The sequence below is a fragment of the Camellia sinensis genome, chromosome 2, assembly GCF_055761805.1.
Source record: "Camellia sinensis isolate YWXY chromosome 2, ASM5576180v1, whole genome shotgun sequence".
Taxonomy (NCBI): domain Eukaryota; kingdom Viridiplantae; phylum Streptophyta; class Magnoliopsida; order Ericales; family Theaceae; genus Camellia; species Camellia sinensis.
Genome location: NC_138962.1, coordinates 172,661,533 through 172,686,183, shown reverse-complemented (window position 1 = coordinate 172,686,183; position 24,651 = coordinate 172,661,533). Strand labels below are relative to the sequence as shown.

At 45.4% G+C, this 24,651-nt stretch overlaps 1 long non-coding RNA gene across 1 annotated transcript; it reads right to left on the bottom strand.

Annotated features, from left to right (window-relative positions):
• Positions 1–7,348: 7,348 nt before the first annotated feature.
• On the bottom strand, positions 7,349–8,021 carry LOC145819745 (uncharacterized). Its single transcript, XR_014360515.1, has 3 exons — positions 7,909–8,021; positions 7,730–7,828; positions 7,349–7,513 (listed from the first exon to the last, which is right to left on the bottom strand). It is a non-coding gene; the product is annotated as an uncharacterized LOC145819745 (long non-coding RNA).
• Between the last annotated feature and the right edge of the window lie 16,630 nt (positions 8,022–24,651).

Here is a 24,651-nt window from a genome sequence, read left to right as displayed (position 1 = left end):
ATCTGTATACCTCATGAACAAGCTTCAACATATCCCCGGGATGGGATTGGGAAAGAGCGGCCGGAAGGGCGTCGCAGCATTGCCCGAAGTGCCGCACAATCCGCATACCTTTGGCTTGGGTTATCTGCCCACCAAAGAGGACTGGGTGAGGAAGGGTAAAGAGATGGCTGGGAGAGCCAGAGCAAAGAAGGCAGGGAAGCCTTTTGAGTTGATGCATAGGCCCATTCAGGGTACCCTGAACGGACGCTTCGTCCGGGAGGGGGAGGACTTTCCATTTTGTGGCTTCCCAGAGCCATGGCTGAATACGGAGAGGAAGCGCGTGCCTGGTTTTGAGATCTTCTTCGACCTGCAACTATCCGGGGATGACGTTGCCAAAGAGCAGACGGACCCATTGGCTGAGGTTGAGCAGAGCAAGAAAGTGCAGTCTGAGGACACCGAACTTGAAATGGGGGTAGCACTGGCGTGTCTACTTTCAGATCCTCCGATCGACCAGGAGTGCTTGGGGGATAACTTCTCGATATGCGTGATCGGGAATGGAATAGCTGCGGGCCCACTAGCAACTATTTTGGATGCATCTATCGCACCCTCTCTCATTTGGCAGTATGAAGAGGGATTTTTGTCCAGCAGCACCGAGTCAGGTAGTGAGCCGGAATCTGATTCCACCGAGTCTTATGAGTCGGAATCAGGTTCCAGCTCGATTGAGTCTGAGTTTGGTAATCCTGGGGATGATAACCCGGATGCCACAGTCTTGTCCAGGTCGTCTTTTTCTTTCTCTTTTGAGTCTGTTGTAATCGAAGAATTGGACGATTTGGATGTGCTTAATGAGAATCAAGTAGCTATGGTTTCTGAGTACTTTTCTGTGCCCTTGATTTATTGCATTAACTCAGACTTTCAAAATTTTGAAGAAAACGACGAGGACAAAATTCCTCCGGTTTTGCAACGCTTAATTGAACAAGAGTAGGAAAGATTTGTTAAACCCCTAGTTGATGAAATCACTACAGTAAATATTGGTACTGAGGAGGATCCGCGGCTGGTCCAGATCGGGTCCACGTTGTCTTCAGAGGAACGCGAGCGCTTAGTCGCTTTATTAAAAGATTTCAAAGATGTTTTCACGTGGTCCTACGAAGACATGCCTGGAATCGATCCTGAGATTGTACGGCACCGGATCCCTCTTGACCCCGAGGCCCGACCTGTTAAGCAGAAACTTAGGAGGATCCGCCCGGATTGGGCTCTCAAGATTAAGGAAGAGGTCACCAAGCAAATCAACGCAGGCTTCCTGCTGGTATCCGAATACCCGACTTGGTTGGCCAACATCGTCCCAGTGCCGAAGAAGGATGGCAGGATCCAAGTGTGCGTGGATTTCAGGCATTTGAACAGAGCTAGTCCGAAGGACGACTTTCCCTTGCCACATATCGATGAGTTGGTGGATTTCACAGCAGGGCATTCTTTGCTTTCGTTCATGGATGGCTTTTCGGGCTACAACCAGATAGTAATGGCACCAGAAGATCGGGAAAAGACTGCTTTCACCACCCTGTGGGGGACCTACTGCTACAGAGTGATGTCGTTTGGGTTAAAGAATGCTGGAGCTACATATCAACGGGCCGCGACCACAATATTGCATGACATGATCCACAAAGAGGTTGAGGTGTATGTGGACGATATGATTGTCAAGTCCAAAGAAAGAGAGGGCCACTACACCGCCTTGTAAAAGTTCTTTCAAAGGATCAGAGAATTTCGGTTGCGGCTAAATCCTCAGAAGTGTACGTTCAGTGTTACAGCGGGAAAAATGCTGGGGTTTCTGATTACACAAAGGGGCATCGAGGTCGACCCTTCAAAAATCAAGGCCATCCTAGAAATGCCACCACCAAGGACTGAAAAGGAGGTGCGAGGCTTTCTGGGTAAAGTGCAATTCATAAGACGGTTTATCTCAAAATTAACCTTGACTTGTGAACCACTTTTTGGTCTCCTGAAGAAAGGAAAGAAATTCCAATGGGACGGCCGATGCCAAGCTGCTTTTGAACAGATCAAAGAATACTTGCAAAACGCACCCGTGTTGTCACCGCCAGAGCCGAGGAGACCGTTGATATTGTACCTCTCAGTGACTGAGACCACAATGGGCTGTATGCTCGCACAAGAATCAGAGGACAAAGTGGAAAGGGCTATCTACTATCTGAGCAAGAAGATGCTAGAGTATGAGACTCGCTACACACCGTTGGAAAAGGCTCGCTTAGCTTTGGTATGGGCTACCAAGAAGCTGCGGCACTACCTGTTAGCTCACTCTGTAATGTTGGTTTCACGACTCAATCCCATCAAATATCTTTTCGAGAAATCGGCACTTACGGGTAGGCTAGCTCGTTGGTTACTGTTGTTCTCCGAATTCGATCTGAAATATATAACACGTAAGTCAGTCAAGGGAAGAGCTGTGGCAGAGTTCTTAGCCGATCATCCAGTCGAAGGAGGTGAAGCAGTTGAGTACTTATTTCCAGATGAAGCCATTTTGCACATCGACGACGAATATTGGACGATGTACTTTGACGAAGCGTCAAATCAATACGGGTATGGGATAGGAGTGTTGCTGATAGCACCCGACAATTCCCGTATCCCTCTAGCCTTCAAACTCCGGTTCAAAGTCTCGAACAACGAAGCAGAATATGAGGCATGCATTGCCGGTCTAGAAGCAGCCCTGGAATTAGGGGCAAAACGGTTGGACGTCATCGGGGATTCAAACCTTGTTGTGTCTCAAGCAAAAGGGGACTGGAAAGTCAAAGAAGAAAAGATGATGATGTACCACTAGACCTTGGACTTGTTAATTCCTTGGTTTGAGAAGCTAAACTTTGCTCATCTACTAAGAGAGAACAACAGGTTCGCAGATTCTTTAGCAACTCTATCTTCCATGATAGACATCCCGTTCGGAGTCCGGATGCGTCCCGTCATCATTGACCAGAAATTTGCGCCAGCCTACGAGTCAGTTGCTGCTATAGATGAGGTTCAAGATGAAAACCCCTAGTATTACGACATTTGGAATTTCTTGGAGAAGGAAGCATACCCGCCAGGGGTAAATGCCAAGGATAAAAGGGCAATCAGAAGAATGGCCGTTCAGTTCATCATCTGTGGGCGTAGGCTGTATAAGAGAGGTCATCTGGGAATGCATAAACTGTGTGTTGAAGCCGAGGAATCGAAGCGCCTAATGGAGGCCATCCATGGAGGAGAATGCGGTGCGCATATGCACGGAGTAATGCTAGCACGGAAGATCCTTAGACAGCGTTACTACTGGTCCACCATGGAGAAGGATTGTATCGGTTTTGTTCGGCGATGCCACAAGTGTCAGATCCATGGAAACCGCATGAACATCCCGCTGTCGAAGCTGTACAACATGACTTCGCCATGGCCATTTTCAGTTTGGGGAATCGTTGTGATCGGGGCTGTCACTCCAAAAGGGTCGAATGGGCATGAGTTCATCCTGGTCGCGATAGATTACTTTACGAATTGGGTCGAGGCCCAATCATATGCGATGTTGAAGGCGTCGCACGTTGTAAAATTTATTAGAAATAACATCATCTGTCGCTATGGGGTCCCAAACGAGGTCATTTCAGATAATGGTTCCCACTTTAAGAAGGAAGTGATTGACTTGTTAGAAAAATACAACGTGGTTTTTCATAAGTCATCCACATACTGGCCGCAAACCAACTGAGCGGTCGAGGCTGCCAACAAGAATATCAAACACACACTGTAGAAGATGGTGGAAACCTACCGGGATTAGCCAGATAACCTGCCATTTTCTTTGTGGGGCTACAGGACTTCAATTAGAACTTCTACCGGAGCGACTCCGTATTCATTGGTTTATGGGATGGAGGCCGTTCTACCTATCGAGATTGAGGTTCCGTCATTGCGAGTATTGGCTGAGTGTCAAATAGCCGAAGCAGATTGGCAGCAGAGCAGATTTGAGGAACTCATGCTCTTTGATGAGAGAAGACTGAAAGCACTGTACCATGTTCAAGGCTATCAGCGCAGAATTTCCCGGGCTTTCAACAAGAAAGTCAAGTCCAGGAATCTAAAGGAAGGAGATTTGGTGCTCAAGGGCAACCGAGCTCCCATCTACGACCCAAGGGGCAAGTTCAGACCCAATTGGACTGGTCCCTACATCATCAAAGCTATTTGGTCAGGTGGAGCTGTGGTTCTGATAGATCTAGATGGCCTAGAGTTCTCCCAACCGATCAACATGGACAAGTTGAAGAAATATTACCCCTGAGGGGCTCGCTAGGCCGAAAACCCGAAAGGGCGACCTAGGCAAAAGTTAGAGCATAAAAAATTGGAAAAATATAAAAACTGAGCTCACAAGGTTGAAAACCCGCAAAGGGCGGCCTTGGCAAAAGTTAGAGCGTAAAAGGAGAGTGAAAATACCCGAGTGAACCTAAGCCTGAACTACGTAAGGCTTGATTCCCATCATCGGGATACGTAGGCAACTTCAACCTGAAGTTCAACCATAAACTTTTTCCCGATCAACTTTGTCCATTTGATCATCACAGTCATCTTTGTCTACCAGTATCCCTTGGAATCTCCGGTGCAGTGCTTTTCAGACTAGGGGCAACTTTCCGTTGCTGTGCAGTGCCGATGCAGTGCTTTTCAGACTAGGGACAACTTTCCGTTGCTGTGCAGTGCCGGGGTGCTATTCAGACTAGGGGCAACTTTCCAGTTGCAGGGATCTAGGGTTGTGCATCTCAATGACAGATCTCAGGCGTGTCCAGTTCTGATCCATATCGAAAATGGTTTTGAAAAGTTTTAATAAATGTTGACTTTGTTCAAATTAATCTTTCTACAACTAAGACCATTTATGGGCCAAAGCGAAAAAAATTTAGTACCACAACCTTCAATTTCATTGATTTCAAAACAGAGTTCTCCTGCTTTTGCATACAATCGAAGTTGCTTTTTATTACATTCATAAAGAAAACTTGGAAGTATTACTAAAGCAATAAATCCGGGGCATAGTCAAGTCAGGTGTTTCTACGCCCCCTCCTAGAGCTGGTCGAAGCCTCTGATGCCAAGCTGGGCCCAATCTGTGCCTCTTCATTGAGCCAATCCAAGCACTCGTCAGACAAAGTATAACTGAAAGTGGGAGCGGGGGCCAGGAGTTCTTTCGTCCTCCATGCTGTGGCATATCGGGCAAGCTGTGCGCCTCGAACTGGGAAGGCAGCCAGATACTCTATCCCCTTTGGCGGGCAAGTCTGATCATGACCGAACTGGCGTTGGAACCAAAACGGAAAGTAGAATACACAGTGAGTCAGACCAACCAACTGGATCCCGGTCTGCCAGAACATGCTATAGCTCATTGCCGAAAGATTGAGCCAAGGGCAGCGCCAGATGATGCGATCTGCAGACAAATTGCACATCCAGTTGAACCACCATCCCTCATCAAGGGCATCAACTAGGCGTTGTCGGAAGAAGTAGCCGCGAGCTGAGTAGGCTGGGCAAGAGTCCACAACCTGCAATTTATCCATTAACCATACCTGGGAAGGGATGAAAAATGAGAGAATAAAGAATAGAGAGATGTACAATGAGAGAAAAGTAAGACAAGGGTTTTGTGAGAAAAACCGAGCCTGAGGGCCGAGTGATGTGAGCAATACATATGTGAGATTGGGTGGGAAACATTATCTGCAGCAGTAGTGGACTCCCCGCAAATCTGGTCATCTCCCTGCGATGGAAAGCATCCAAGCCCATCAGCGTCTCAGCCAGTGTCATCGCAATACAACTCTTTCCATCCTTCAAGCCTTGAGCAACTTCAATCAGGCGAATGCTAGATCCACCAAAGCCCGACGCAAGCAGAAAGTGAGATAGCATACACAAGCAAAGGGCATGCTGTCGGAAACCTTGCCAATGATGGTCGCCACGGTCACCGGCGTCAGAAAAGCGATAAATCAATCCGAGGATGTCCAGTTCCCCATCACAGATCAGAGACCGAGCGTCATGCGTGGTGAGTCCACACATCCGCCCTAAAGCTTGGGCATGACCAAAGCGAAACTGAGGCAAGATCTCTTCATAACTTTCAGATTCCATCAAAGCTTGAAAATCTTCGAAAGTTGGACACACCTCTTGCCCGCCAAAGCTAAAGACATGTGTTACCGGGTTCCAAAACCTTGCCGCGGCATGAAGGAAAGGAAGGTGTAGCGGAGTACGGCTCAGCGTGAATAGTGCATTCAAGCCAAAGCCCCAGAAGTTCAACTTTTCCGAGCCGTCTAAAGAAGCAATCCAAGCTGTGAGATATTTGACGAGAAATGCTTCCATTTTGGTGCAAAATTGAGATGAAATGAATGAGCCACGGAGCTAGGACCTTTAAAGGAGATAAGGCACTGTTCGGGGAGACACGTGTCGAAAAACTGGTGATTGCTGAGCTAAGTGGCCGGCCGGCCACCTTTTCTGGTAGGCCAGCCACCCCTCTCCCCTCAAATACAAAAAGCTGGTTGGCCAGCTTCCAAAGGTGGCCGGCCATGTTGCAATCTGTGTCTTTGGTCCTGTTCTACCCTCTAAAAGGAAGTTCCTAGCATTTCCATGTATCGGAAGTGTTGAAGGCACGAGTTTTCCTCAGTTTTGGATGCGTTCTGTCGCCCAGATCGTCCGAAATACACCTTGTTTCTCGAGTTATTGTTAAGTCTTGCTTATCGAGTCATTTTTTTGATTATCAAGTTATTGTTTTGCTTATCGAGTTGTTGTTTTGTTTGTTGAATCGTCTTGTTTATCGAGTTTTTAAGTTTTGTCGAGTTGTCGAGTTTTGTTTGTCAAGGTTGTTACTCCTTGTTTAATCAGTTTTGTTATGTTTTGCTTATCGAGTTGTAAACTTGCTGAGGTTTTGTTGTTTCTTAGTAAGTTAGGTTGTTTAGTTTGTTGTGTCGGTTCGCTACCTGACTTGGCAAATACACAATGCACATTTACCGTTCAATCTCATTTTTGTGCAAAATGACGCGATGCGATGCTGAGAATATAAAGTACAACACTTTTTTAAAAAGCTGTTTCATTCCATCATGCTTCTTTTGTTACAACTTTTTACAACAAAGGTACAAGTTTTACAGAGAATAAAACTGCCTAATAATGTACAATGTGCTACAACTACTAGTAAAAAGGGTAAATAAAGCAGGAAACAGCTGCACCAATGCTCTTAAGAGCAGGAATAAGAGGCCCTCTTCGTCTTCTTCTACGGAACAGGCTCTACACCACCAGCACCATCTGAGTCGGAACTGTCATCCTTGGGATCCTCCTCAGCCTCCTCTCCACTCCCGGAACCAGGGTGGGAACCCTCCTCTCTATCAATAGATGTCTCTGACTGACGATCTGCAGCCTCCTCCTCCTCTTCGTCCTCATTGGGCTCCTCCTCTACGATATGTGCTCTGCGTCTGCGGAACGACTCCCCTCTCCCGGCCCCGCGAGAAGGCCGAGATGGCCCGGCTCCCCGAGAAGGTCGAGATGGCCCGGCTCCCCGAGAAGGCCTGGATGGCCCGGTCCGTGGCTGATATACCGGAGGCATCTGAAAATAAAAAGTGCAGTTTGAATACATCAACTCAAATGTGTGTATCAGATACAGATGCAAGCAAACTACATTAAATGAGGGTGCATGCAGATACAGTATATGAATGTGGTGTGTGTCAGATGTGCTCTACACAGGCAACCTATCAATGTAGTGAAATGATCAAGTTCAGCATGTCGTCGGAAGTATGATAAATGCGAGAAAATTAAAGAGTACCTGGACACCCATGATGGACAACTGTGCCTCTCTCCGTAAGACCATGCCCTCAAGTGCGGCCATCATCCCGAGCATCTCATCCATATACTCGACCGGAGGCTGCAGATACAAATGCAAAACATCAGTAAAGGAATGAATGTCCAAGTATCTGAGTGATATATCAAAGCTATAAAGCATACCGGCGGTGAATCAGGATCTCTGACATATCTGTGGTCAGACATGGGAGGCTCAATCGGAATCGAGTAGGGAGTCCCGAATCGGCATCCCGTCAGCTCGGTCGGCATGTCTGGCCACCCAAGATGATGATGAGTCGGAGGAATCGGGGGAACCAATCTACCCCCACCTTTGGATGTACCAGCCCTGCTAGTGGAAGGGACGTTCGCAGCCCGAGCCCGGCCCGATGAGGGCATACCAGTGGGTCTCCTCATTAGAGTATGGACTCCTATCAACGAAGGCATCAAGTATGTGTGACGATAAGTCGCATACTCTCCCTGCTCCAGATGAACAAATGCATCAGTACCCAACCTGGCATCGACAACACCCTGGGGAGGGAGCCTATCAGCGGTCCGCATGTCGTCTGGGGGTGTTGAGGGAACGTCCTGATTGGGATAGCCCCATGTCTGCCGCAGGAAGCGCTCCCCTAAAAACCAGGCCCTGCCAACCGGCCCCTCTAACAGGATCTTGTACTGAGAGGCACCCCAGGCTTCGGCAAACTGGAATCGGAGGTCTCTACCCAAAGGCGCCCAAGGCTGTCATGTGATCTGAGGATAACCAATGCATAAGCTGATCAGAAATTGTAAGTGCACAAGATAAACCGAAGGTTGGAAACATGAAGAACTGGGAGTTTTGCAATACCTCTGATGGTCGTACCGTGTCAAAGTACTGCCGTAGATAGAGAAGAGACTCCCGAGGTCTCGGCCGGTACGGGCCCTCAAATACCAGCGAGTAAGGGGTCATGGGAGGCATCGCCACCTCGAGCTCCGGGGCTAGTGTCGAGAAGTACGCATAGATCCATAGCTGTGGAAAACAGGGCAGTAGCCATCAGAATACAGAATGCTGAGTGCAAATTGTAAGTACAGAATGCTGAGGGGAAGAGTACAGAGATACAAAATGTAAAGTGTACCGTGTGTGCAATGTGCAAGTAATGAAAAACATAAATGTAAATCAAGAGGGCAGAAAGTACCTCCCAGGCTCTCCAATAGCCACCGAATATGTTCCCCCGTCCGCGGGAGGTCGCGCTCATATAGCAATAAAGAGTGGCCAGGCTGGCGCCACCCCAATCATACCGCCGGACCTATGATAGGTCCACTAGGCCACTCAACAGATAAAGTCCGATAGTGTTCCCCCTATCAGCGAACAGAGTAGTCCCGAAGAGGAACATCAAAAATTCGTGGGCATACTGGGCTACCTCCTCAGGAGTCTCAGGCTCTATCTCCATCCTCCGGAAATGGGAGGAAAACCAAGTATATCGGACCCTGCCCAAAGATCTGTCAACTGGCGGGCGAGCTCCCAACAAGTAGATCCAAGCGGCCTCTCACTGGCCCATGTCTTCATCATATGGGATCGCCCAGCCTCCCATATCAAGGCCGGTCAATACGGCGAAGTCAAATGGGGTCATAGTCATGTCCCCAGTGGTAGAGAAATGAAAGGAGTTGGTGGTGTCCCACCATCTCTCCACTAAAGCACCCATCAGTGTCCTACTAACCGGACAACGAGATATCCCGGAGCAGAAGGGCCCAAACCCTGCCAAGTCAAGCAAATCCTGGATAGCCTCCGGAAGCTCCGCATACCACTCTCTAACCACAACAGAGCCATATCCTCGTGCTATATGGGAGGTCACCTGTATTTAGAATGAATACATACATTCAGTATCAAAATGAAATAAATGAGCTGTGTGCAAACTAAAACAGATACAATGCAATGAGCTGCGTGCAAATCGAATATTTGGGCTGTGTGCTCAGATTTCAAAATCAGTGGGCTGCGTGTTCATCTCAAAGATCGAGTTGTGTGTTCAACATCAGGTGTTTGGGCAGTGTGCTCAGATTTCAAAATCAACTTGGGCTACGTGTTCATCTCAAAGTTTGGGCTGCGTGTTCAGAAAATCAGAGTTTAGGCTGTGTGTTTTACTCTCAACAAGTATGTGCTGTGTGTTCACCTTCAACTTGGGCTGCGTGTTCAGAAATTCAGAGTTTGGACTGTGTGTTCTACTCTCAACAAGTGTGTGCTGCGTGTTCACCTTCAACTTGGGTTGTGTGTTCAAATTTCAACAAGTGTGTGTTGCGTGTTCACCTTCAACTTGGGTTGCGTGTTCAGAAATTTAGAGTTTGGGCTGTGTGTTCTACTCTCAACAAGTGTGTGCTGCGTGTTCACCTTCAACTTGGGCAGTGTGTTCAAATTTCAACAAGTGTGTGCTGCGTGTTCACCTTCAACTTGGGCTGCGTGTTCAGAAATTTAGAGTTTGGGCTGTGTGTTCTACTTTCAATAAGTGTGTGCTGCGTGTTCACCTTCAACTTGGGCTGTGTGTTCAAATTTCAACAAGTGGGTGCTGTATGTTCACCTTCAACTTGGGCTGCGTGTTCAGAAATTCAGAGTTTGGGCTGTGTGTTCTACTCTCAACAAGTGTGTGCTGCGTGTTCACCTTCAACTTGGGCTGCGTGTTCCAAAATTCAGAGTTTGGGCTGTGTGTTCTACTCTCGACAAGTGTGTGCTACGTGTTCACCTTCAGATGGGCTGTGTGTTCAGAAATTCAAAGTTTGGGCTGTGTGTTCAACCTTCTGTCAAGTGTGTACTGTGTGTGCACCCTCCATTCAGGCTGTGTGTTCAGAAATTCAAGTGATTGAACTACGTGTTCAAGATGCAAACAGAATACGATGTCATAGACTAAAGCATTCTAAACAAGCGGTGCACTCAAACGAGCGGATAAACATAACATGGAACACATGGAAAATGCAGGTTACATCGCAGAAAATATGAAAGCGAGGAACATACCTCCTGCGCCTGATGGGAGAGGTGGGACTCCGGCTCCCGCAATAAAAGATCCCCGGTGCTCGATCATCGAAATCAGTAAAATGGTAGAAAACTGCCTGGGGGAGTACATGTGTCGGAGGGTCGTACCTCTCGGGTATGAAGGGTCGAACCCTCGAAGGTAGAGCCATGATATCGGGATCATCCCCGGCGCCCGGAGGACCTCCACCGTGAGGAGAATGACCAGCCATTTTAGAAAATCTGCAAAAAGGAGCAAAAATGAGCAAAATGAGCCAAAATTGGAAAAAGTCAACAAAAGTCAACTCTCGGGAAATGAAAAAGTCAACAAAAGTCAACCCCCGAGGAAATCTTCCAAATGTTGAGACAAACTTACCTCAAGTGGTGAAAATGAGAAAAGAAGCACCGAAATCAAAATTTAATCGGTCCAAAGTGACGAAAACTGAAAGATTTCACGAAAACAACTTGTGTGGGGCGTTGGAAAACGCGTATAGAGCTCAGATCTGAAGAGGAAAATGGTCTAGGAAGGTAGAGAAGGTGTTTTCGGAGCTGGAGTTATGAGGGAAAATGCTTTGGCCGAATGGATTTAAAGAAAGAAGAGTGAAAGTACCAAAATGCCCACGCTTTTGGAAAAGTGGCCGGCCAACCACCTTTTCGGGCAGGCCAGCCACCCCTCTCCCTCAACCCTGGCCGGTGGCCTCTCCTTGGGAAGAGAGCTGGCCAGTGGTGTTCCCCAGGTGCCCACCAAGCTCTCTGCAAATTTTGGAGAGGATTGGAGTCCCCGGGACCTAAAAAAGTACAAGAGAAGTGCACTTTCCATCGCGAAATCGCTCTACCGGAACTTCAACTTCAACTTTCGATGCGTTTCTCATCGTTACTCGTCAAAAGTGAGATGTATCCCTTTTGAACATGTTGCGACCCCTCCGGGAGGTAAATCGGAGGTCATGATTGAGTCGCCCTCATCAAAAACTTGCATTTCTTTGCTCGTCGTTTTACGACAAATTCGCATTCGAGTCCACATTTATTCTACATTGTTATGCACGTCACTTGCATTCTCATGCACACCACTCATACTATTGTGCACGTTTCACGGGTGTTGTCATACCCTCATGCTTAACCCACGTTGTCACGCGCATTACTCCTCGCATTGCGATGCACTTTTCTATCGACGCCGTGATTGTCTGCATTCAGTATCGTTTTGAAAATGTGTTGTTAACAATGTTGTGCTCGTTGAGTCTCTCTCTTTTCAGGGCACGATATTGTATGTACGGTTCATTTGAGGCTGGTACGACCAGACGAACCGCGCAGGTATTGTATCTTCTCCATGTGAGACGTGGCGAGAATTAAATAATTCTCTGCATTCTTAACTGCATGAAATGTAGTTATTGCTTTCCATTCTCGCTTAAAACTGTTGCATCTATTGTGAATATGTGCTTCATTACAGCTTGCTGCATTTGCATGATCATTGAGTTACCTTCGGCTTCTTGCATTGCCAGTTGCATTTTGCCCCCCTGCCTACGGGCACATCTCTGTTTGTCTTGTCTATTTGTCTAAGTTTTCGGCCTTGTCAAAAATGGGTCATCCCTGGGCTTTGACATTCACTCCTGTCACTTATGACTTCCGAGTTTTGTCAAAGAGGGGCAACTGTAGACACCCCATTTTTGACCGACCTTAAGACTCAGACGTCACCAGTTGAGTGCTCGATGATATTGCATATCGTGCTCGTTCAGAAGTTTCAGAGTCTCGGCTGCGAGTCTTGCCTCCGGACTTCCGGACTCTTTCGTGCCTTGCCTCGGTTTGCAAACCAGGCTCTATTTTCTCTATTTTCTCTTCCCAAAGGGAGAGAGAGAGGTCTCGTAGATCATCTCTCAGTGGCCGTAGGCTACGTTTCGTGGTCGTAGGCCATTTTTCCCATTTGGGGCCTGGTTTTTAGTTTTTCGGAGCCGACGGCCGTGTGCCTCGGTTCGGGACCGCCTAACCACCTCTGTTTGCTTCGGTTTTTGGCATGCACCTTGTTTCCTCCCTTTTGAGGAACACTGTGGCCCGAGAGACCAACTTCGTGGTCGAACGCCACCTCCGGTGCTTAACAACCTATTTTCGGGGCCCCGGGCCGCGCGTTTCGGTCCCCAAACCTCCATTTTGCATCCGTTTTGGTTCATTTTTGGTGGAGGCCTTATTTTCATTGTTAGGAAGCTTGTATGAGGGTGGGAGGCCAGCAATTGTTCTGAAAAGCCAGCTTTATTTCTTCATCGCTCTCCGTCGCCTGTTTTCCTCACTAAAAAGCTAATGTTGACCACCCCGGGGCCACTTTCTTTAGTCCTAAACCCCATATTTGTGTTGTACACACCTGGGAGGCCACCAATATGTATAGGCCGGCTAGTAATTGTCCTTGACCCTTTTGAACCCCTCTAAAAAGTTGGCTTTTCTCTCTCCTGGTTCACATTTTCTGAGTTTTGACCACATATTTGTGTTGTGCACACATGGGAGGCCACCTTTTTGGGGTGGCCGACCAGCAATTTTGATTAACCCTTTTGACCCCTGGCCGGCCGGCCAGGGGGTGTGGCCGGCCGGCCACCTGAACCTTTTGAACCTGGCCGGCCATGATCCTCTCTCCAAGTGTATTCCAGGTGCGCAATTTGTTTCCCCCCAGATTTTGTATCCGGGGGGGCTGCCTTTTGCGGGGGAAATTTGAATTGGTTTTTCCCCCCCTTTCCTTGGCCTCTCTCCCTATATAACACACACTCCACCTCCATTGTTAAGGGTGAGAAGCTTTTGGGCTGGAATTATACATACATCTCCATATCTCTCTCTCTTTTGGTGCTAAAAGTCAATATTTTCTTGCATATTTGCACTACAACCCATAGCACAACACCTCCACTACTCATTCCAGCACCTTGGAGGCCATTTGCAAAGGTTAAAAGCTCAGAAATTTGGACCAAAAGCTGCTGGAAAGCTTCTCTTCAAGGGTGAGTCCCTATTTCCCCTTTTCTTGCCTTATTTTGCATGATTCGTTAGCCTTTGTTGCTTGCATTTTTGGGCTCCAACCCAAACTAGAAATAGTCATATTTTGAGCCCCTTTTCATGTTTGATCAAGGACTTTTTTCTGTTTGAGGTCTTCTCCTTACCCTTTGTGTTTAAACTCTCTTTTAGGCCTATTTTTGCATGATATTTTAGGCTTATTTGTGAGCTGTTTCAGACTTTGTCATAAACTGTGAAATGTCTTTTTTTGAACCCCTATTCAACTTTGTTGAAGGGCTCTCCTCTATTTGAGGTCAGCTTCTACCACTTGCCTCTTTATCCCTCTTTTATGGCTATTTCTTACATGATTCGTTAGCCCTGTTTGTAAGAATTTTTGGGCATTTTGAGCCCCTCTTCAACTTTGTTGAAGGGCTCTTCACTGTTTGAGGCCAGCTACTGCCTCTTGCTTTTTATCTCTCTTTTAGGGCCTTTTTTTACATCATATTGTAGCCCTACTTGTGAGCTGTTTTGGACTTGGTCATAAACTGTAAAGTGCTTCATTTTGAGCCCCTCTTCAACTTTGTTGAAGGGAATTTCACTGTTTGGGGTCAGCTCCTGTCCCTTGTCTCTACTCTCTCTTTTAGGGCCATTTTTGCATGATAGATTAGCCCTATTTATGTGCATTTTTGAGACTTGTTATAAACTGGAAAAAGGCTTGTTTTGACATCATCTTCATGTTTTATTAAGGGAATTATTTTATTTGAGGTCATATGCTTCCTTGTTTGCTTGATTGTCCCTTATTTTTAGCCTTACACCTAAGCTCTTGTTGCATTCTTGGTTTGGCCTTCTAGCCACTGAAATCCAGTGGATTTTCAGTGGCTGGCACAATATTTTGAGCCTCCAAATCAGAGGGGGGTGACCCCCTCTCACCTTAACTTGTTTGGTGGTCATTTTTGGCCTTCCAAAGAGACCCTATCTTGCATCACTTTCCAGGGTCAATTTGGTGAGTTTTAGGACCATCATATTTGATTTTCATGGTTTTTTATACCATGCTAAATGTCTATCTTGCATGTGCTTAATAACTCCTCGCATGGCCCTCTAAAGTAACTCATCATTTTTGCATGTGTTGGCTTCATTTCAGTGGTTATTTGGGCCTATTTTCACATGTTTTGTTCACTGATTTTTGATGGTTTGGTGAGATTCCATATGCTTCACACACTTGCCATGTAAACCATGTTTGCTAGTCAAAGTTGCATGCTACTTTAGTCCATCTTGCTAGCACTTTTTGGCCATGCTTTGAACTAGAAATCTTTATTTTTTGGGATTGCCTTGGCTCTGTCTTTATACTTCATGATCAAATAATGCATGTTTTGTATAGATATAAGTAATTGCATATGCCTAGTCTTGAGTTTCGGGGTTCATTCCATGCATCGGGTGCCATTTTTCCATGTTTCGGGGCTGTTTAGCATCATGTTTCAGTGCTGAAATTCACATGCTTGTATGCCATCTTGCATCCCTTGCCATGCCTTGTTAGAGTTGCATGTTGTGCCTTAGGATCGGTCCCCGGTTTGCGTGCATGTGTGCACGCATTTCGATAGTCCCATTTTCACCTAATGGCTACTGATGTGAGTGTGGCTGAGATTCACTCATGTTAGTGTAAGTCCATTATGCATTGTGTATGCCATTTCATTTCATAGCATTGTGTATGCTAGGTTGTATGTTAGAGCATTGTGTATGCCTCGTTACATCATGCATTGTGTATGCCATCTCATAGCATTGCGTATGCTAGGTTGCATATTAGGATTGCATTCATGCATGTCATGCATATTGCATAGTGCTTGGGATAGGAGTTAGCCCAAGCACGGGAAGTGAGGGACGTTTCGTACTACGAGTGACGGAACGTGTGTCAATTCCCAGTCGCCGACACTCCGGGTTACCCACGATGGAGTTTAGGTCTTGTTGTGTTTTCATGTGCATTCATTTCATATTGAGACGTGCAATTCGACTCCTCAGCCATCATGCATCGAGATGCGTGATTGGTGGCACGAGGATCGAGGACTACACTCCCTGAAGGGTAGTCGTGCATACATATGTGAAAATACTTTGTCATGCCCCTTTCTTGCTCTTTGTTACAGCAAATCAGAAATTGGCAATCTTTTGGAGCTTCATGCAATACTCCGGGCCCAATTATAAACAGAGGCTAATTGGGGCATCGCAATGGATTTCTGCGCAAAGGCGACTTGAGCATGCATCATCCACCATTTGGAACAGAGCCGAGGCAGTCCATAGATTTGCGCACCAATTTATTGCTTTCCTAGTTAAATTTGTCAATCAATTAGAATTCTGTATTTATTCGGGACTGTATTATTTATTCATTTGGGACAGTATTATTTATTCGGACCCTCTGCGCGAGGGCAATGTTGTAATAAGTGTGCGTGCGTGTGATGTATGTCTTCCAACCCCATGTCTTTCTCCCTTTTATTTACCTTCTTATGATGGTTAGGTTAGGGCATGTTTCAATTAGCATACAGTATGATAGCATGTTTGCATTCATTCATCTGTATTGCATGCACCGGGCTCAGCGCATCATACTAACTGCATTTGTATCTCAATTCCAAGTTGAATACATGTTAGTTGTAGCATTTCACATGCCATCTTTAGAATAGCCGAGCCTATCTTAGTTGCATTTTGCATGTGTTGCATTAGGCATTTCTGTATAGTTAGGATCATGCATGGATTTCTAACATAGCTTTTGTTTTGGCTTGGAGTACTCGGTAAGTGTTTATGCTTTAGCATCCTTGCATGTGTGTGAGTGACTGCCATGATAGCATGCTTACCATGAGGCTATATGCTTATGTGATATAACTGCCTGAATGCCTGTGGGTGAAGGTTAGATTATTTGAATTGGAATAAATGCATTGACTGTGAGTTTTAAGCCCACTAGATAAGTAGCAAAATCATGTTTTTTTTCTAAGCCCACCCGAGGGTGGAAAATCCACGTCTTAGCCTACTTGCGGGTAGCACCGTCAAACCACTTTAAAAAATAAACATGAAATGTTTTGTTCCAATTCAGACGATCCAGTCTATACTTGTATACTGTGCGCATCACATAGTAAATCTAGGCTAATAACCAGAATAAGAACGCATAAAGTTTTCAAAACTATATATCATGGTTAGTAGAGGCCGATCTTTGATCGGGCGAGCGGGGGTGCTCACGAAGTGACCTTCCCCAATCGTACCCAAGTTCCCGAGCCAAGACAACTTTGGTGATGACGGACACGTGGCCTTAGGCAACGAGTCAAGGTTTCCTAAATTTCCCCAAAGTAAAATATTTAGGTGGCGACTCTGTATCTGGCAAAGTAGTCCATGTTTGGCACTTCTTTCAAAAAATCTATTTTCTCAAAACGATTTGCCGAATTTAGACTCTTTGGTTCAGATTTAGATCCGTGACAATTTGAGAGTCCGAACTTGTAGTGACCCCAAATAAACAGAATGGGACTCATCCTCCCGGGACGTTCGGGGACGTCTACAACGTCGTAGACACACGCGATCGCCCACTCACCTTCTTCCTTCCGCCGCGCATGGGGCGCGTCTACGCGAGTGATCTGTCTCGCCGACTCGTCTTCACAGCGCGTGTGCCGCGTGATGAGACTGACCATCACGCGTCATCTTCAGGGGGCACGTAAAGGCGCGTCCTTGCTCTTCTGGTGGTCTGCTTTGCATTTTTGGACTCCTGTCGTCAAGCCCTTGCTTCTGGTATGCTCAAAACCTGATTTGGAGCAACTTGATTTCTGGGCAGTTTCGAAAATCACACTGTTTTTGTTCCGAAATGCCACCGACGAGGCTCTGATACCACTTGTTGGGATCGGGGATCCCGCCCAAGACCTTATAGAAATCATACCAAGCAGAAAAACACACCCACACTCAAGGACACACCATATTTAACGTGGTTCGGCCTCAAAGCCTACGTCCACAGGAGAGTAACCGGTTATCACTATAATAATTGACAGATTATAGAAAGATTACAATAGAGGAGGAGCTCACACTCTCCTCACTCAGCCACTCACCCGTCTCCCTCGCTCACACCGAGAGAGATGGTCTCTCCGCCTCATATCTCTTACTCTCTTTGTTGTTCTCTCTCACGGTTCTCACTCTCTTCCCATCTCTCATCTTCTCCATTTATACACATAATGGTAGGTGAGAGAGTCTTCCATGTGAGCTGGCTGCCTACCCTTTTCTTCTCCTTGCGATGGCCGTCCACCTTTGCGGCTTGTCGGTTGGCAGCCTTCCTTGACATGCTGCAGCTGTCATTACATGGAGAAGAAAATCACCCCTCACATGGGGTGATATCAACAGTAGAAACCCTAATTGTCCATTATCAAAGTGAAATTAATAAAAATAAAGTTACTCTCTTTCTTATTCCATTTGTGGTAACATTCAAGGTGCCCAATTGTCCACCTGTATGTAGATTTGTTTACTTCACTATTGTACACCATTTGTTTAGGCTAGGCTAGTATAGCATAAATAGTAATGATAGGGTGACAACACTTGCATTTTAGTATCATTTGATATGGTAATTTACATGACACTATCACATTGATAGATGAGCTTTATTTTTTATGTATATTCCACTTTGCAAGTGATATAGTGTCATGTAAAACAGTTACGAATATGATATGATGCTTAAATGTGGTATTAAAATGTGATCACACTAGCATTACTCTGGCATAAAAACATGTGAATCTTGTTGGAAGTTTTAATTTTCTTTTGGATCTCAAAATGAAAAGTTGGAAGCAGAGAGGTGCTCAAAGTTTCTTCAAATCAAAAGAAGTAGTTAACTTTTCATGCTTTATATGTAATTACTTTTATCCTCTTCATTTTGGAGTAAGTAGGTTATTCTGAATTTGGTGGATCAAAATATTCTTACGTTGGGCATAGAAGCATAGTGTGAGATGGTGTTTACAAAATGTTGTCTTTCTAATTTGTGGGACAATTTGATGGATTTTATATAGTCTATTGATTTTCTTTTTGAGCTAGTGAAATGGATTTCTATTAAGTAGATTATTTTAGTAAAGATGCTTGAAGCTCATATATTTCACAAGAGAAAAGTTAGGGATCATGAAATTTTTTTCATTAAAATGGTCATGAAAAATTTATGATCCTTTGATTACCTTGATTAGTGTGGTGTGCTTTATTCTAAGTATAATCCAAGGGTCACAAAACTTTCATGATTATTTTCATAAAAGGTTTTTCATGATACCTAGCATTGTTGATTTCACAACTAGGAAAAAAAGAAGAAAGAAGTAACATAGCATATAGCTTTTTGTGGAGCTACTTTGCGGTGGTCATGTATCTTTTACCAGTAATTCTTGAGACACTAACAAATATAACAATGAATGCATATAGTTTGCACATGGGTCTTACCACTTGACATGGAGCCTGCTTAATATTGTGTCTAATTGATATATTTGTTGATTTTTTATTAGTGCTTTTAATATTATTGATCTTGTACATTAAATAAAAAAATAAAAAATAAAAAAGTGTTAATAACTTGAAAGTCTTATTTGTAGGACTTCTTTGAGGATATATAAGTCCATGACAAAAATTTAACTTAACAAATCTTGTTTTTAATTTCTTTAAATTTGTTGGACAAGTTTTAGCCTTCCAAACATTTCTTTTCTCGATGCAAAAGTTTTCAAATCTCAATTCAAAATTCGCAACAACCAAATGAATTGAAATGACAATGCAACATATATCAATGCATTGTAATATTTTTTTATTTTTTATTTTTTTATTTTTATCCATTTTCAATTTCTTCCACACAATCTTTCATTGGGATCACAATTTCTATACGTCTATTCAACATAACACCATAATTCAATCTCAAGAGATAGTACAACAATATCAATAATCATGTATTTCCCACATACCAAACATCATTTTCCAAGTTTGGTTTTCCAAGGCGAACCAACTAGAAAACTCAATTTAATCATTTCTCAATTTTCCATGGAATCTGCTCGTTATGCATAATCATAGGAATTTCTCAATCACACATTCATCATAATATTTGTCAAGTATCAATTTCATAACATCACAACATTTCTCAAAAAATTCCCAAATTTCTAGAGTTTCCACAAACTAGGTCTCCTAATTTCGAAAGAGTTTTTCCAAGACAACACTCCTCTTCAACAATATAGCTCAAAATCTCAAAAGTTTTTAGAAAAACATTGTAAAAACCCACTTTTAAAATCATCTACAACTCATGAGCCAAAACCAAGTTTAATACAACAAGATAGAGTTCCAAAAATCAACACAACTTGCAAAAATGTATATATAACTCAAAGAAAATCCCTACCTCAAGTTCTTGAAGGAAAGAGAAAAGAAAGCCCCAAAATCAGTGGTGTTGAAACCCGATTTCCACCGCACACAACGTAGCCTTCAAAAATGTAATGCCCTAAAAAATAATATATAAACCCAACATTCAAAATATCCATAGATATGCCACTCTTGGGTGGCTATGCAAGCAACATCACTAATGGATTTCCTACTAAGGGCATCGGCCACAACATTGGCCTTTCCCGGATGGTAATGCAACCGAAGTCGTAATCCTCAATATACTTCATCCACCTCCTCTGCCTCAAGTTCAAGTCTTTCTGTGTAAATAGATACTCCAGACTCTTAAGATCTGAGAACACCTCAAATCTCTCACCATCAAGGTAGTGCCTCCAATTCTTCAAGGCAAAAATCACAGCTGCTAACTTTAGGTCATGTGTAGGGTAATTCGTCTCGTGTATTTTCAACTGCCGCGAGCCATAGGCTACCACTTTCCCTTCTTGCATCAACACACAACCCAAACCTCTCGTGAAACATCACAATAAATCGCATAACCCAACCCTCTCTCTGCAATAATCAAAACCGGAGTGGTGGTAAGTCTAACTTTCAACTCTTTGAACGACTTTTCATAAGTTTCACTCCATACAAATTTGACCCCTTTCCGCGTCAATCTAGTCAATGGTGAGGCTAGCCTAGAGAAATCTTTCACAAACCGGCGGTAATACCTAGCTAATCCCAGAAAATTGCGGATCTCAAAAATACTTTTAGGTTGTGCCTAATCTTGCACTGCCTCTATCTTAGATGTATCAATAAACACCCCTTCTCTGGAAACTACATGGCCTAAGAATTTAACCTCTCTTAGCCAGAACTCACTCTTCCCAAACTTGGCATATAACTTATGGGCTCTAAGCAACTCAAGCACCACTCTCAAGTGTTCCTCGTGCTCCTCCTCAGTAGGTGAATAAATCAGAATGTCGTCCACAAATACGACCACGAAGTAATCTAAGAACTCCCGGAATATCCGGTTCATCAAGTCCATAAATACTGCCGGTGCATTGGTGAGCCCAAAAGGCATAACCAGAAACTCATAATGGTCATACCGCGTACGGAATGTCGTCTTCGGGATATCCTCCTCTCTGACCCTCAACTGATGGTAACCCAATCTCAATTCTATCTTAGAGAAACAACGGAACCCTTTCAACTGGACAAACAGATCATCTATACGGGACATAGGGTACTTGTTCTTAACCGTAGCTCGATCCAATTTCCGATAATCAATACAAAGTCTCAAAGCCTAATCTTTCTTTTTAGCAAAGAGGGCCAATGCTCCCCACGGCAAAGTACTAGGGCGAATGAAGCCCTTATCTAACAACTCCTGGAGTTGAATCTTCAACTCACTCAACTCGGCTGGAGCAAAACGGTAAGGTGCCATAGAAATCGATGCCGTGCCAGGCACTAAATCAATAGAGAACTCAATCTCTCGATGAGGTGGTAAACTAACAAGGTCCTCGGGAAAGACGTCCAAGTACTCACAAACCATCTCGGCAACTCAGTCCAGGTCTCATCACACTCACTACTCATACAGCTAGCGAGAAGGCAACTAAGCTCACTCCGCCCTCGCGGATCATACACTAGTGGCGAAACTCTACCAACCCGATCCCCCAAGAAATGAAAACAGTCCCCGCTCAAGGTACATATAGTAACCCTCTCGCGGTAGCAATCAATAACAGCCCGGTACGACAATAACTAGTCCATACCCAAAATCACATCAAAACCCGACATAGCCATAACTACAAAAGAAAAATGAAGCCGGCGGTCAACGACCTCAATATCACAACCCCTACACCCCTGCTTCAAAATCAATTCTCCCCTAACGGGTGATACAACACAAATGGGAGAGGCTAACTGCGCCAACTCCAACCCCAAAACAGATGCAAATACAGTAGATATAAAGGAATGGGATGCACCCGTATCAATCAACACACTAGCAACTGAGTTGCAAAACAGAAAGGTACCTCTCACAACAGATGGAATCAGTACAAGATCCTGCGCGATAACAGGATACACACGCCCTGAAGGTCTCTGATATACCTGCTCACCTCTCAGAGCATAAGACTGCTACACCGACTGAGACGAAGAGGTCCCCTGCTTGGCCCTTGAGGCCTGAACTGATTAAGCTGGTTGATGGCTCTGAGTCTGCCTCGAACCAGTTGCACCAGATGTGCCACTTAACTGCGGGCAAAACCTCTTCAGGTGCCCCGCCTGACCACACTGGTAACAAGAGAGCGGCTGGCCTCTGCCTTGGCTCTGGCCCTGAGGACGAGTCAAAGATGAAGCTGCTCTCTGCCCTCCTTCTCTTTGCGGGCAAGTTGGAGACTTGTGGCCTAGCTGACCACATTTGTAACAAGTAAAGTCTCCCTGACTGCCTCTCCCAGAGCCTGAACTCGGCACTAGAAAGGTAGATCTCACAAAAACACCCTGGGACTGCTGAGGGTTAGAACCCCTCTGCCTCTTACCATCCCCCTGGCCATCTTGACTTCTTTTGGAGCCCCTCTGTGCCTCCTCCTCCGCCTCCATAATGGTCTCGAGATGAGCTGCATCATCTACAAGACGCCCATACTCCCGAGTCATAGACCCAGCAACCCTAAGCTTGAGCCCAGTCCTCAACTTCTTTTTGAACTCAAGACAACGGCGTTCCTCAGAGGCCATTAGCTCAGGTGCAAACCTAGATAAACTGGTAAATGCGGCCTCAAACTCTGCCACTGGCGCACTCAGCTGCTTAAGCTGACAGAACTGATCCCTCAACTTCTTCCTAACTGTAACGCCCCAACCCTTCACACGTCATTGATATTGTTCGCTTTGGGCCATGCCCGCATGGATTTGTTCTTCCCAGTGGCTTACCCATCCTAGAACCATTCCAGCCTAAGCACGCTTAACTGGGGAGTTCTAATAACGATTTCACCACTTGGGAAAAGGCCTCGATGCTATATAAGGGTTCAGGTTTTTACTTTTATAGCCCAAGAACTCCCCCTCCATTCTCGATGTGGGACACCAGGGCCTTATAATCCACCTCCATAAGGCTGCACATCCCCGTGCAGTAGCCTACCAGCTCGCAAGCCCGCCCGCGTGCACCGAGAGACGCCAAGGGCCCACAATCGGTACTCCGGAGAGTCGGGTTTGATACAATTTGTAACGCCCCGACCCTTCACACGTCATCGATATTGTCCGCTTTGGGCCATGCCCGCACGGATTTGTTCTTCCCAGTGGGTCACCCATCCTAGAACTACTCCAGCCTAAGCACGCTTAACTGGGGAGTTCTAATAGGGATTTCACCACTTGGGAAAAGGCCTCGATGCTATATAGGGGTCCAGGCTTTTACTTTTATAGCCCAAGAACTCCCCCTCCATTCCCGATGTGGGACACCGGGGCCTTACAATGCCCCGACCCTTTACACGTCATCGATATTGTCCGCTTTGGGCCATGCCCGCACGGATTTATTCTTCCCAGTGGGTCACCCATCCTAGAACTACTCCAGCCTAAGCACGCTTAACTGGGGAGTTCTAATAGGGATTTCACCACTTGGAAAAGGCCTCTATGCTATATAAGGGTCCAGGTTTTTACTTTTATAGCCCAGGAACTCCCACTCCATTCCCGATGTGGGACACTAGGGCCTTACACTAACAGTGGAAGGCAAAAACTTCTCCTGGATGGCACCAACGAAAGCCTCCCAAGTCCCACCAATACGGCCTCGAACAAACTTCCACTACTGACCCGCATCTCCCTTCAGCTGGAAGGACGCCAAGGTCACCCTCAAGGCTCCGTCTTCGATACCTAGCATCTCAAACGTCTTCATCATCTGCTCAAGCCACCCATCAACCTTAAGTGGCTCTTTCGGATCCCCTGAAACTCATCCGAATTGGTCCGGAAAAACTCCCTCTTCAGAAAAGAAGGCCCTGCCTCAGTAACATGGGCTTGGACTTGATTCTCAGCTCTGAGAATGTCCAAGGATTCCCTCAATGCTCCTGCCATCTCGCGGGCTAAGGCGCCCATGGCCTGCTGACCTACTGGCTCGACCACATTAGCCTGACCAACACCCTCCTGCTGCGCCGGAATTTCATCCGGTATAGGCATCTCCTGCCTTCTAGGCCTACCACGCCTACCACCACATCCTCGTCTTGACATCCTAATAAAGGTAACAAAGACGTTAGCACATTCACAAATGTGCCGAAGCTATTTCACTCGCGTTCTAATGCATTGGACAACAGTAATTCATTCCACGTAAGCACATAATCATATAAGCACTCACGAATTTCATTTCCGAATAATGACAGTCCCGCGGCATTGCTAAAGTTCTGGTTAGAAACAGCATTGATCAAGTGCTTTTCCAACAAGACTCCTAGAAACCCAAGGATCCAATCAACATCCTAGAAACTAAACTCCATACCCATATAGCCACATAAACATGCTATCAAATAAATGAATAACATTACACATAAGTCTCTAATAAGTGAGACAAACCCATTGTGGTACTAACCACTTCCCACGTACCCAAAGTATTCAAACCCGGTACGCTTTGATACCAAGTTGTAACGCCCTCAAAAATAATACAAAAACCCAACATTCAAGATATCCATAGACATATGAGAATA